Here is a 14,365-nt window from a genome sequence, read left to right as displayed (position 1 = left end):
TGTATTTGGTCATAAGTTTAAACCACTGGGGGATATCCCACAGCAATGAGCTTTGACAGTTTCTCAGGAGCTCTCCCTCTTTTCCTGCGGTGGTTGACTCATAATACAATTCTTGCCTCACCTTGTCCTGACCCTGCAAGCCATGTCTTGAATTACTCGAATCTGTCCTGGCTGAAATGTATTTCTGCCCAGTCCCAAGTCCTTCAAATCGTCTTGTTCAGTCATTTGGCTTGATATTTATCCTTGCTTTCCAAACAGGTCTTCTCTTTTAAGTCTCCTGTTGAAGGTTTGCTACAACAGGTAACGAGCTTGCTTGCTTCTTAGAGTAAGGCGGCAAACTGCTTGAAGCAACTTAACTCTAAGCATGAATGAATTTGCTGTTTGTACTTTACAAGACTGGCTTCCCTTACCTCAATGCATGTTTGTTTATATGTATCTTTGGTTTATAAGCCGATGCTGCAGGGAAACTGATTTGCATATTCTATTATAACAATGCAGAATAGGAAGCCAAGTCTACCACGGTACATTGGTACCTCGGGTTAAGTACTTAATTCGTTCCGGAGGTCCGTACTTAACCTGAAACTGTTCTTAACCTGAAGCACCACTTTAGCTAATGGGGCCTCCTGCTGCTGCCGCACCGCTGGAGCACAATTTCTGTTCTCATCCTGAAGCAAAGTTCTTAACCCGAGGTAATATTTCTGGGTTAGCAGAGTCTGTAACCTGAAGCATATGTAATCTGAAGCGTATGTAACCCGAGGTACCACCGTATATGTAAACGATAATATCAGTAAAATCTTCCTCTTTCATAAAAGCAGTGATTTCTGCTGAAATTAAATCACAATATAAATGAAGGAAACCGTATATTAAAACAGCTTTCTCTTTAGGCTAGAAACGCAGGGAAAAACTGAAAACTTTTACATACTGTATATGCTATGGCAGGGGTAGGCAACCTAAAGCCCATGGGCCACAAGCGTCCCACAGGGGTCGTTTAACCGGCCCATGAGCTGCCCCCAAACTGAGCTGCCCGCTTGGCGAGCCCCCGCAGGCTGCGCTAAACCAGCGCGGCACGGGGACTCACTTCCGCGGCGCCAGAAATCGTGGGCGTGCACACATGAGAGCAGTCCGGCCCTCTTGAGGGATCTCCGCTGGAGTGAACCGGCCCAGGCAAGGTAAAACCTGTGCTATGGCAACCCATCTCAATGTTAAGAGTTTCATAATGATCTCTGATGGCAGGAGCAATGGGATTCTCTAAACTTTTCTATTATCGACATAACACACTAACCACATTTAAGTCCTGCCCTTCTTATAAGGAACTCAAGGTGCCCTGCTTTTCAGACTGGGTTCCTTCCTATGTTTATGGCCATGCTGGTCAACCAGAAGTTACGAAGATGTGGAATGTATATAATCTGTTGATCTAGTAATCCTATCCTTGGTTTTGCAGCTACATTAAAGCACTGCTACATTAGGTATGGAAGTAACCCTAATTCTAGTATGCAAGAAAGAGGCCAGAAAGTTGTCTGCAGAACAGAGTTCAACTGGGTTACTTTTAGTCAAGGCCATCCAGACATTGCTTTCTGAGGCAATAAACTTACCCCAATATTGTTATTCCTCATAATAATACTGTAATAATAATTTTTTAATTTATATCCCGCCCGTCTAGCTGGGTTTCCCCAGCCACTCTAGGCGGCTTACAACACATTTAAAAACACAACAAAACATCAAACATTAAAAAAGCAAAATATCCTATACAAGCCACAAACAAACCAATAAATAAATATAAGTCAACAACAACAACAATAATCTTACACTAACCTGGCATTCTCTAAGTGTGTGTGTGTGTATTTATAAATTTATTACTTGTCTCTCACCACAAAGTCCCAGGGTAGATTACAACAATATACAATAAACACAAGTAAAAGAGTTCTAAATAAAAATAAAACAGTATAGATTAAACGGTACAGATTTTGGACTTCAACACCCCATTCGTCCCAGGAAACATGGTTATAGAACTGAGGGTCCTTGGAGATTGGAGGAGACTGCTTGACCTCATCAATTTAATGTGACAAATATTTCTTTCGGATGTGCCCTCATCCAACCCGTATATGCCACACCACATAAGCTTCTAAGTTTGCAAGCCTCCCTCTCTCTTTCTGTGATGTTGAAATCAAGGAAAGAGTAATCATGTGAAACTGATTAGATAAGGTAAGCCTATTTGATATTATAATTTCAAAATGTGTTAAGCAGCTCTTAGGATTCCCTTTTGATAGCCTGGGATGAGCTGAGTACAGCTGGGTTTAGAGAACAAAATAGCCAAGCCCATAGCTTAAACCAGGGGTAGCCAACATGAAGCCCTCCTGATGTTCATTTAATCCACAAAGTTGGAAGGGAAGCTGATGGGAGTTGTAGTCCAACAACATTTGGAGGACATAATGTTGGCTACTCCTGGTTTAAACTTTCTGCGTCAGCATTCTGCCCTATTGCTGATCAAATCTTAAGGGGCCTTGCCTAAGAAATGCTTGTGTTTTCATTACAGTGCCACAGCAAAATCAGAATAGCAGTCAAGATTTCTAAATGATAGCACCCAATTAGAATGTGTATGTAGACATTTATAAAATGAAGATAATTGGGTTAAGTAGTCTGCCTGGTTCCACCCATTCAGAATCACTGCATATAAATTACCTCACTCTAGCAAATAACTACTCTCCTCACATTCTCTTCTCCCTCTCTGTCCTTCTCAGACCCTCAGCGACCTCTTTTATGATGACTACTTCCAAATCTGCCTTCCATCTTGGCTATGTATACTTGAAGGAGCGTCTGCACCTGCATTGTTCTGCCCGGACTCTGAGGTCCAGCTCTGAGGGCCTTCTGGCAGTTCCCTCATTGTGAGAAGTGAAGTTACAGGGAACCAGGCAGAGGGCCTTCTCGGTAGTGGCACCTGCCTTGTGGAACGTCCTCCCTTCAGATGTGAAGGAAATAAACAACTATACAGTATGACATTTAGAAGACATCTATAGGCAGCCCTGTTTAGCGAAGCTTTTAATGACTGATGTTTTAATGTATTTTTAATCATTTATTTACCGGTATTTATCATACATACATACATACATACATACATACATACATGCACCAGAGCTCCTTTTTGCTCTTATAGTGTTATGGGGCCAAACAGTCATAAGGGACATCATTAGCATGTTATAAGGTATTCCCATTTAAGTGCCTGCCCTTGAGATAATAATATGCCTTTCTCCAGGAGGCTTTGGGTTCCACAACTTTGGAATTCCCTTCCCAAGCAAATCCAGGAGGCATTTTCTGTGAATTCATTTGGGCACCAGATTATTATTATTATTTAACTTAACACAGCTGTTCTGTTCTGAAACTACTATAGTTTCAATTATAGTAGTTTTAATTTATTGTCCATTTTAGTGTTTTAATTTGTATAACTATATTGCTTTTTAAGTTACTGTAATTGCTTTTTAATACATTAAAGAATTTGAGTCGCTGCAGAGTTCTGGCCATCTCTCTGCCACATGGTGATGATAAATATCCTAATTTCCCCAGTCAAACAATCTCCTCTCTATTTTTCAGTTACTGATAAAATTATTTTTATTCTCCTTTCGCCCCCCTCTCCATGATCCCAGTTGTGGGTGAGTTGTGACTCTTGCTGCCCACCTAATGCAAAGCCAGTTGTTAAAACCTGTCTTTTTCTGATCAACGTTTCTAAAATCTGACCTGGTGTAGAGTGCATTTAAATATGTGATACATGTGCAGGTCAATTTTGTTCAAAGATTGTCCTTTCCATTGCAGCCCCCTGCTCCTGCCATTCCTGGTTATTTCTTTCTTGGTGCATTTGAGATGTTATCAATGATGAACTAGTCATTCCAAAGACTAGTGTTGTACAACAACTCCCTGTTTATAGTGCTAATACCACTTGAGGCTCCATATAGAGGTCCGCTTTCACTTCTAGCCCTTACCATGAGGTGGCCTTCTGCTTGTTGTATAAAAGTTCACAATCAAAGATGCTGTTTGCATCTTTGTACACAGGCCATGCTAGAGGTCACTACACGCCTCCTTAAGCAAACAGGGATCCACGCCAGCTGATAAATCATTTACAAGAAGAAGTCAGAAGCGAAGAGCTGGAGATTAAACAGGTCACTAGGTGTCCTGATGGAATGACGTGTTGGAAGAGCTGAACCAGCAGATCCTGGGACTGCAACCAATAAGTTTCCAACAAACGGACTGAAATGCACGAGAAAAGAAAAAAGCACCCTTTAGAGATTGGTTAGAAAGAAGTATTACTGCCAGCATGGATTAGTGGCTTAGCATTGAACTCAGAAATCAAAGTTCACGTTGTTACTCAAATATGAAATCATGAGTGCATACCCTCCAAGTGTCCCTATTTTCCAGGGACAGTCCCAGAATTATGAAAACCATCCCAGCTTCTGATTTGATCCTGGAATGTCCTATTTCACCACCACCAGTGCTGAGCTCGGGGAGGATGAGTGGGTGCTTGTCCTCAACGGCGGTGGCTGTGAGGGGGCATCCCATTTCTTCTCCATGGCCACCACTGCTGGCCTCCTCCATCAGGCAGCTCATAGCGGCTGCTGGAGAGTAGGTGAGGAGGAGAAGAAAAGGCAGCCACCACTGAGACCCAGCCCCACTTGGCTCCAGTATGCAGTCATGGGCAAGGGCTGTCCTGGGTGCGAAGAAAGGGGGAGCAGAGAAGAGTGCAAGGAGTCTTGATATTTTTTTAATGATTTGTGTGTCCACGTCTAATCTTGCCCCTTTCTAAAATGTATTTATTAGTGTGTGATTTGCTTTTTGTAAATCTACAATGGAATAGAATAGAATAGAATAGAATATGGATTAATGGGTTTTTTCAAGACAGTGGAAGGTGTGCGTTCCATTGGAGTAGTGGTGGTGAAAATGCTCGTTTTTGTTGTTTTACAAAAAACTGAGGGTCGAGGAGGATCATGTGTGCATGACAAAAGTCCCTATTTCCATCTGAGGAATGTTGGAGGGTATGTGAGTGGTTTGGGGAAAGTCACTGTCTTGCAGGCTCAGAGGCCTGTATGTTAACAGGACCCCTGGTGGTGGCAGTGATGCACTATCTTTAGGCAAGCAAGCAGTGGCCTGGTATGGAATTAAACTCCTTTGCACCAGGCTGTACAGCAACCCAACAAGCAGGCCCCTTCCTTAAGAATCTTATTCAGATCTCCCCACTTGCATCTTGTCACAGTAAAAGTCAATAATATTCATGGCCACTGTGATCCAAGCAGATGTGAAAGGTAAGTCAAGACCAATGTAGGAGGGTGTCAGCAGAAAGGAGAAAATCAAACCGTTTTTGTCTCTCTTGTTTCCGGAACATAATTATAAACTGCTGCGATGGTTGTGAGAGTCGCTTCTTCCCCCTCCTGAGCTTGACAATGCAATGGAGAGTGGGTGGGTTGAAGGAATTTGGAGGAGTGCAGGGCAGAGGGAGAATAGGGGAACACGAATGGCAGCTTCCAGAGCAACAGCTTGCAAAAAAAATGACTGTTATGAACTGAAAATATGGAAACAGCTGCTGAGCACAGTGCAACATCTTCAAAGATTTGTGCAGGCAGGGCTAGGCTCCTTAGGGGAAAGAGCTTTCAAAAGTTTGGGAGTTGGAAATGCCCTCAGGTGCAGGATTTATTTATTTATTTCTTTTTATAAAAGGGGGAAGAGAATTAAAATGTTCATACCTCACCCTTCCTTACAAACCAGAACCATAAAATACAATAAAAGGCTGTTAATGGTTTTCATCAAACAATGCAATCCTTCCTCTCCTGTCATAATATCCTCTCCACACAGACACACACAAAAGAAACTACAGCAAGGATCCAAAGGAGATGCTTGTAGAAAATGTTGGTTTTATCACCTGGGCAGAGTATAAAGTTAGATTACGATCACAATTAATATTATTCATGTAGTGCCAAAAATGTGCGTGGTTCTTTCCTAAGTAATCAGGGCAGGCTCTACGGTTGTGCCGCAAGGAGGGTTACAATCTAAAATCTGATACAGGAGAAGACCAGAGGGAGTGAGGGTAGCAAGGAAGGAATATGCATTTTGTTGAACTGGCATCCAACTTGCTGCTTAGGAAGAGAGGATGAGTACATTAACTAGAGATATCTGCTAAAATGATCAGCAGCGAGGCTTCATAAAATAATCATAACATTTAAAATAATCAGCACTCTATCTCAAAATGCCATGGTGCACCCATAGCAGCAAAATCGGATGCCTTCATCTGCCCCACCTGCAATAAAACATGTCTCTCCCTGATTTGGTCTCTACAGCAGATGCTGTAACCCTCCCAATGGTTTGGTTTTACCCCTGAAGGCACAATCTTCCATTGTCTCCTGAGACAGACAGATGCCAACAACAAATCCTAGAACTGAGTTAATATCTTTTTGCTGAACGAGAGTAGCGCACATTGCATACAAACATGTATTTATTGTGTGGTTCCCGTTCCGTGAGTTGGGGGTGCAGGGGCAGGAATGGTACCCAGGGCCCCTCACCCTCAAGGGTGGAACATTCCAACATTGAAAGTACACTCCTGTTGAGACATTGGGCCAGGGTGTAACAAGAAGGGGGCTTCAGGTAATTATGCAAGCCACCCACCCCCTGGGCCTCTGAGAATCTTTTAAAAAAGCATTTTCTTATCACAAAGTGAAGGAAGTGATATTGTTGCACACCACACCAATCTGAGCAGTATGAGATTCCAGGGGTTCTGGGCGCATACCCAGGCTTCGTGTTTCCTTCAGAATGAGGCACAGCAGAGACTGTGGTTTCTTTATGGTATATGGTTTATTTACACATGTATACAAACTGAGTCTGTGATGGAGGGTCTCACAGCATTAACGCCTGTGTGGCTCTGTCTCTCTGTTTCCAGCCTGCAATTTTTGCATCCAGCTTCTAGCTCACACAACTCAACTCTCAATTCTGGACTTATGTCTTTCTAACTAACAGACAGTTGAGGGAGGGAGGCCCACCCATTCCCCTTCTGCCACAGAGCCACTGTTACCCTATAGGACCTATACTTAGGGGGCCGTTACCAGGCTGGCCTAGCTAGTCCAGCAATTGAATCCTTGCTGGTTCCAGGAATTAGAAGTTGCGCACAGGCATACAGCCTACCCTGTCCCCAACTCACAACAATATGTTTCTATTCAGAAGTTTGAATTCAGGAGTTAAAATATCAACGAGTAGGTGTATGATTCCCATGTCTAGGATTGTCTTACAATATTATTTTCTAGGGGTCTGAGGAAAAATCTAGTTGGGCAGAATCTAAGAGGAGGCTCCCTCTGTTTCTTTGGGGTTTTAAAACTAGATTTTGAACTAGTGGAGCATGTCTCACTCACATTTTGCTTCATTCCCTCCACCTCCCCAATTTTCTAATAGGCTATTCATCTCCTCTTTTTTAAAAATAGAAAATGAGGTTTTAAAATGTTGGACATCATGGTATATTTCCACATATTTCCTCCCCCACATGCCATGTTTATTATGTCTCAGTAGAAATGGCGATGGGCCTTCCTTGAATAATGGCTTTTTACAGCCAAGGCCCTTCATGAATGACAACCCAGACATTTGTTATTCTGAGTAGCTTGTACGTGCAGTGCTAAATGTAGTAACTTTGATACAAGTCTGGGTGAAGGATTTATGGTTTGTTTTCTGTTTTAATTAAAAGAGCACTGAAGCATCCTGCTAGAGTTAAGAGGGTGATACGGACTTTGGATGGAGATCTAAAGGAAAAAGTATGTCATTTCTGTTTCTTGAATGTGCCCCTTTAATTGTAATCGGCCACAAGCCAGGTAACCTATTAAACCCTTTGCCCCTTGCACTGCAAGAGGATAAGAGCATGTAAAATCCAGTAACTCTTTAACTAGGAGACCAAGCATTACTTCAGTTCAACAACAAATACTCTTTTGTTTCTTTGGCTCAAAGTTGCCGACCAGAGTATCTGCTTCACAGCCCACAGTACCTGAAAGAGCATAAGCTCTGCCAAAGAGAGACCGAGATACAACCTACCTCTTCCCCTTGCTTGATGACCCTTCCTCTGGAGATCCTTGTACTCAACTTGTATTTCTTACTTGTCCCTCACAAGACAAAAATACAAACAATATCGAGTTTGTCATCTCCAGATTTTGGAGTGTTTTTAGCAGCCCTTATGGCTTAGCTAACATAACCCTGTGGGGTGCCTGGAATATAGCGCTTTTTGGCCCTTGAGTCTGAAGTGTTTGGTCAGTGGAGATTAAAAATTTGGATGAATTCTGTCAGAAAAGGAAATGAGAGTGGAAATAGCCACAGTTTGCATGTTCAGTTTGCATGTATTTGTAACGTCAAATACAAGAGGTATTCACTATCTTTTTTTTTTTTAAGTCCACAAATGCCTCCTAAGCTGATGCGCTAAACCACTACACTGATAAACTAGCCTGCTTCCCCCCATTCTTTAACTTTGCACACGCACCCTGGAAAAAGTGCTGTGGACAGCCATGTATGCCGCAGCTCCAGAGACAAGGAAGTGACTGAGACTGAAGCTTACAGGTCATCCTGGCCTAGGGCTGTGAAGCCAGAGCCAGATATGAGAAAATAAGGGTGGAATCGGGCTCAGGTTTGGGTTAAGCTCTATTTAACTAGATGTGACTTAGTTTTGAGCAAGAATGTATAGAACTGTGCTGCAAATCACTCATTTGCATATCACTCAATAATTATACTCTTGTCTCCTCTTTTAAGATCTTAGGTAAGAGGAACAACTTTCTTCCCTCTTTTCTCCTCTCTGTTTAGAAAAAACTCTAGTTTGTTGTTGTTGTTGTTCAGCTTGTTGGCTTTCCCTTTTCTTATTCCAGGAATCATTGCAGGGATTGGGGGAAGATAAGCTAGAGGTATTGCACACTGCTTTAGACCATTCTCTCTCCTCACCTTTCCCACTGAGCCTCTTGGGCTTGCTGATCAGAAGGTCAGTGGTTCAAATCCCCACAACGGGTGAGCTCCCATTGCTCGGCCCCAGCTTCTGCCAACCTAGCAGTTTGAAAGCATACCAGTGCAAGTAGAGGTACTGCTGTGGCGGGAAGGTAAACGGCGCTTCCGTGCGCTCTGGCTTCCGTCAGCCACATGACTCTGAAAGCTGTCTGCGGGCAAACGCCGGCTCCCTCGGCCTGAAAGCGAGATGAGCGCTGCAACCCTGTGGTCACCTTTGACTGGACTTAACCATCCAGGAGTCCTTTACCTTTTTACCTTACTACCAATACAACACCAGGTCCCATAGATCCTTCCAAAACAGGAGGCTGCTGGGAGGGAAAGTCTGGCTAGCCAACGTGGTAGTTTCTAGTTGTTGCTGGACTCCACATCCCATTAGCCCAAGCCATCCGGGCCAGTAGTCAGGGATGATAGGAGTTGTAGTCCAACAACATCTGGAGGGCATAGCTGTCAACGTTTCCCTTTTTTTAAGGGAAATTCCCTTATTCAGAATAGGAATCCTCACAAGAAAAGGGAAAAGTTGACAGCTATGCTGGAGGGCACCACGGTGGCTGTCCCTGTTGTAATATGTTCCATATGTTCTCCAGGTGGCTTACAAAACAGTAAAATATATGCATAAAAGAAAATTAACATAGCATTCCAAATCAAAATAAAAGTGTCAGTAATAATCACGACTGTCAAAGATTATTTTTTTTAATCACTTAAGGTGTAGGGTTTTTTAAAAACAGGCAGGCATAGCAACCAGGAGGCAAGCTGAACTGGGAACACAATAGGCTGGGGATGGATGGAAATTCTTTTTGCACCAAAATACCAACAAAAATATCCTCCTAAGCCTGCTATTTGCACTGGGTATAAAGGTCTCATGGATGCCAATTTGTCCTCATCTCTGCTTAGAACAGTGGTTTGACCAAAGCTGCCTAATGTCTTTAAGACTTGAAGTTAGATTTGAACTAGGGACTTCCCAGTTGATACTCAAAGCCACTACACAACATCATCTCTCAAACACTGACTAGATTATCTCACTGATAACAAGGAGAGTTTTGATTTTAGCCTGCATATATCAGCCAGACACATGCATGTTAAAAGTATTTGCCTACGACTGTAGAAATACATGGGTCTCATATTTGAAACAGAACGACTATGGATTTCCAGAGGTGTTTTCAGAGTATGTAAAACTTCCCCGCATGTTGGAAATATGCTTACAGCAGCAAATACATGAGAACCTAACGATGAAAGAGAATGGCCTCTTAAAATGGAACTGTTTCACTCACACTGTGAGTCAAAATGAGAAAGCACACAGAGCTGTGGAAAGAGAAGAAGGTGTTCAATAAAGTTATTTGAATCATTAAAAAAAGGACTTAGTGTGTGAAAAATTAAAAACAAAACAAAACACTAGACCTAAACAAGACGTGAGATGGCTGCTGTGTTAAGTTTCTTGAGAACAAGATCTTAAAAGTAGGTAAGGGAATATCAGGGTAGGTCCCTCTTCTGTTCACCTAAGCTTGCAAGTTATCCAGAACTCTTTGTTGGGCTACCTTACCTGCTTGCTTACATCTTTACAAAACATTTGCCTCCAGCAAGTTCCAGTTATATCAACAGGATTTACTTCCAGGTCATAATGTTGTAAGATCCGGGTGCCAGCTACTTTCTAATTTTGCCTGATAAGGGATTCTGTGCAGGATCAAAATTCCCATTCTCTTATCACCCCTTTTGTATATTGTGGATAGTGTTCAACATAGCACTAAATCTCTCAGATATTTCTCCTTGCATAATGGAACTTTCTCCATTATTATTATTATTATTATTATTATTATTATTATTATTATTAACTGCCCTTCATCTGAAGATCACAGGGTGGTTCACAACATAAAAACACACCTCTCTTCCCTCATGCACCCCCTAAATCTGTTTGTGGGGGTCCTCCAACCCTCCAGAGCAGATTTGGGGGTGTGGGTATGCAGTGGGAGAAAGAGAAGGGAACTTCCTGTTTCACTAATAGTAAACCAATGAAGCACACAACTGTTTCATTGAACCCTGCTCACAATTCATTAAATCTAATATATGTTTTTTAAAATTAAAACAGAGGGCCAGTTCAATACATGGTGGTCTTCGCCCAGCAGATGCAGAAGCAACTATGTGTCTCCTCTGACAACTATAGAATCCATTATTCTGACTTTTCTTGTCAAAATTAGGCTTGTTTGCAAAGAGTAGTAAGGCCAACTCTGTTTTTATAGGTGCTATTTTGGTTAGCTGAGAACTCACCATAGGTTCAAATATATATAGCAATGAGTCAGGAGACTATGGAAACTTCAGGGTAGAATTGTCTCTTTTCTATTCTTATCTCATTGGCATCCAGTAGCAAGCCAGGTAGAATCTTCCACACATAGGAATGGGCAAATCTGTCAATTTGGTTTCTCTTAGTTTTTCATTTTTCCATTCTTAAGTTCAGTTCCACATCAGCTTGAAAATTATTAAGAAATAAGTCCTAATGAAAATTCAGTGTTTTAGCGTGAATTTCTCCTACTATACACATATTTGTGCAATTCTGCCTACTATACACATTTTGGCAAAGCAATTTTCACTATGCATCTTTATACACACTTCATTCCAGTACATGCATTTTTGGACACGTTACTTGGCTAGGGAACCGCTTTGCAAAATTCGGATAAGTGAATTTAAATAGCTGTGTTACTGTTTGTGCATTGTTTTGGAAAGTACAGATTAGGCAGATGAATTGAATTTGTTTCCCTACACTGTCACCCCTTGGAAAGACATCCATCAGGGACTGATTTGAATGAGGCACATGCTTAGACATCATATGCAGATGTCTGGTCATGACTATACCATCATATTGAAAAAGCATAATAAGCATTTGAAAAATAAACCCACTTTGCCAAATCCCCACATACTGAACTGATTGTAGTTACTAGCCCCAGGTTAAGCATATTATGTTCTATGAACCAGGCATGTTCATGTTATACTGAGTACTGGGGCCGAGGGGGATTCTGGGACAAAATTTTTACAGTGTTTGAAAGCAAGAATATATTATATTACCATATAATCCAAGGCATTCTCCCTGCAGAAAAACACAAAAAGTTATTTAATGAACTCTGACCGAAGAATTTAAACATGGCACCATAAGCTCAGGTTTCGCTTCCTAAAAGAGAAACCAAATACAGAAGTGAAGACTTTTGAAATAAAACACAGGCTTATGGTGGAAGGAGTAGAGTTGTAGCCACATCCTGACTGGTCATGCTGTTTATAACCGGTGAAAGTCCCTCTAAAATTAACCTCCCACTGACATAACCCAAGTGTTATTAATTTTGCAACATCAATAACTGACATTCCTTCTCCCTTCTTCCCGGTTGCTCTTCTTATCTAGAGTCACAGAGTTTTTAAACAGAAAGGGAATACGCTTTCTCACCTGGTCTGTCATTCTTTTTGCATAAATCATATGTCACATTGACACACAGGAGACACTATAATACACAAAACACATGTTGCTATAGATCCAGCTGGTAGTAAATAAGGGCTCCAAGAATGTTTAGAGTTTTATGACACAGAAGCACACTTGGTTATATGCCAATGGTTTAAAAACAGGGGGGGTATTATTGTTATTAAATATCTTATCAAAAAATCACTGTTGCAGATTTTAAAGAAATTCTGAAAATTGACATTTATATTAAAACTGACATTTAATATAAGGGCCCACTTTCTGAAAGGAGCCCAGCGGTTTCCATGTCTAAATTCTCTAACGAAACTGACAGTGGAGTAAAGGCACATAAGTAGCGTTATGTACTGAAGTTCTCACCCTGGGCCAGCAGGGGGATACTGTAGATAGTTATGCAAATGAAGGGTCGAAAGTGACGTTCAGTGATTGGATAGTTTTAGAAAGTTGTTACAGTAACGTGGTAATAGAGCTCTATATAAGCAGGCTGACTGAGCCCTTCAGTTCAGTTCTGTCCTGGCCTGTGAATAAATAAGAGCTGTTTGAAGAATCGCTGTGTCGTCTGATATGTTCACCCACAACTTAACAAGTAGTGCTAACACTGATAATGCAGATCAACATTCACTTTAGTTGGGAACCAATTTGGCAGTTTAAGATTTCTCAGAGGGGGATCAGCACACCACTGGCCCTTCCACAGTGTCAGTAGCAAACGGAAAACCTCCGGATGTTGCTCCCAGTGAACTTCCAGTGCAGCCCTTCCGCCAGGGATGAAAGGAGAAACAGACTCTTAATTCCTGGGCTTGGCATTTGAGCAGCTGCGGCTGCAGGAATAGGAACTGGAGAACTGGAGCAGGGACACATGGTTCAAGGAATGGTAGGATGCCAGGTCTTGAGCCAGCCCAGATTTAGGATAACTTCTTCTTTGGCAGGGCATCTGTTCCCTTCACACGACAAGATCCATCTAGTGAAGCTTTCCCCATCAAATTCTTGATTTTTTGTGTAGATATTAAAGACATAGCAGAAAAGTTAGTACCCTTACACTAGGCATGTCCAAAGTCCAGCCTGGGGGCCAGATCCAGCCCCCTGGTCAATTTAATCCGTTCCCCCCCAAACAATTCTGAGTGCCTGCTGTTCGGCTTGTTCTGCCCAGGAGTCAATGCATCGGCGGAGAGCTGTAGCTCTCCAGCATCGACCCTTGAAACTGCCCACCTGCGCCCTGTTCTGTTTTCTGGCTGCTGACCGGCTTGCACAGGCGTCCTGCATGTGGCTCTCTATCGTGGCCACTGTGCAGTTCGCACTCCCGCCTGCCTACAGGCTCTTGCAGGGGTTCGCCATGCGAGTTGCTTTCATGCCCACAGGCGCTCTCGCCTGTTTATCTACCCCTCAACAACTTTGGGGTAAAATCCTTAAAAGAAGCCCAACGACTTTGACCGGCCCTCATGCATGTTCACTTCATCAAATCTGGCCCTCTTTGAAAAAAGTTTGGACACCACTGCCTTACACTGATCATGGGCTAGATTCAACTAAGTTGTTGCACTAGTGGAGGCAGCACAAACGAACTTTTCCTTCCCTTCCCCCCAGCACCCCCCAAAAAAATCTCAGGAAGGTCAGGAGAACCCCCAGAAGAGCAGCTGGGGGTGGGGAGAAGAGTGGGGATTGTTCAGTAAAGGACCCCTGAACAGTTACGTCCAGTCAAAAACGACTATGGGGTGCGGCAATCATCTTGCTTCATGCCGAGGGAGACAGCGGTTGTTCACAGACAGCTTTCCGAGTCATGTGGCCAGCATGACTAAACCGCTTCTGGAGCAATGGGACACCATGACGAGTGCCAGAGTGCACGGAAACACCACTTACCTTCCCGCTGCAGCGGTACCTATTTATCTACTTGCACTGACATGCTTTCGAACTGCAAGGTTGGCAGGAGCT

At 42.6% G+C, this 14,365-nt stretch overlaps 1 long non-coding RNA gene across 4 annotated transcripts in view; it reads right to left on the bottom strand.

Moving 5' to 3' along the window:
* Positions 1 to 2,642: 2,642 nt before the first annotated feature.
* LOC310759109 overlaps positions 2,643 to 14,365 on the bottom strand; it is a 29,758-nt gene continuing 18,035 nt past the window's right edge. For 2 of the 4 annotated variants that reach the window (XR_014546216.1, XR_014546218.1), the window contains exons 4-6: positions 12,406 to 12,470; positions 4,381 to 4,598; positions 2,643 to 4,236 (exon numbers count right to left, since the gene is read on the bottom strand). This is a non-coding gene — a long non-coding RNA (uncharacterized lncRNA). Of the gene's footprint in view, positions 4,237 to 4,380; positions 4,599 to 12,405; positions 13,426 to 14,365 lie in introns of all 4 variants that reach the window. The other 2 variants (XR_014546217.1, XR_014546219.1) reach the window with 2 other exon arrangements.

This window comes from Podarcis filfolensis, assembly GCF_964270895.1.
Source record: "Podarcis filfolensis genome assembly, chromosome: 1".
NCBI classification, from domain to species: Eukaryota; Metazoa; Chordata; class Lepidosauria; order Squamata; family Lacertidae; genus Podarcis; species Podarcis filfolensis.
This window is presented reverse-complemented; position numbering and strand designations above follow the sequence as displayed.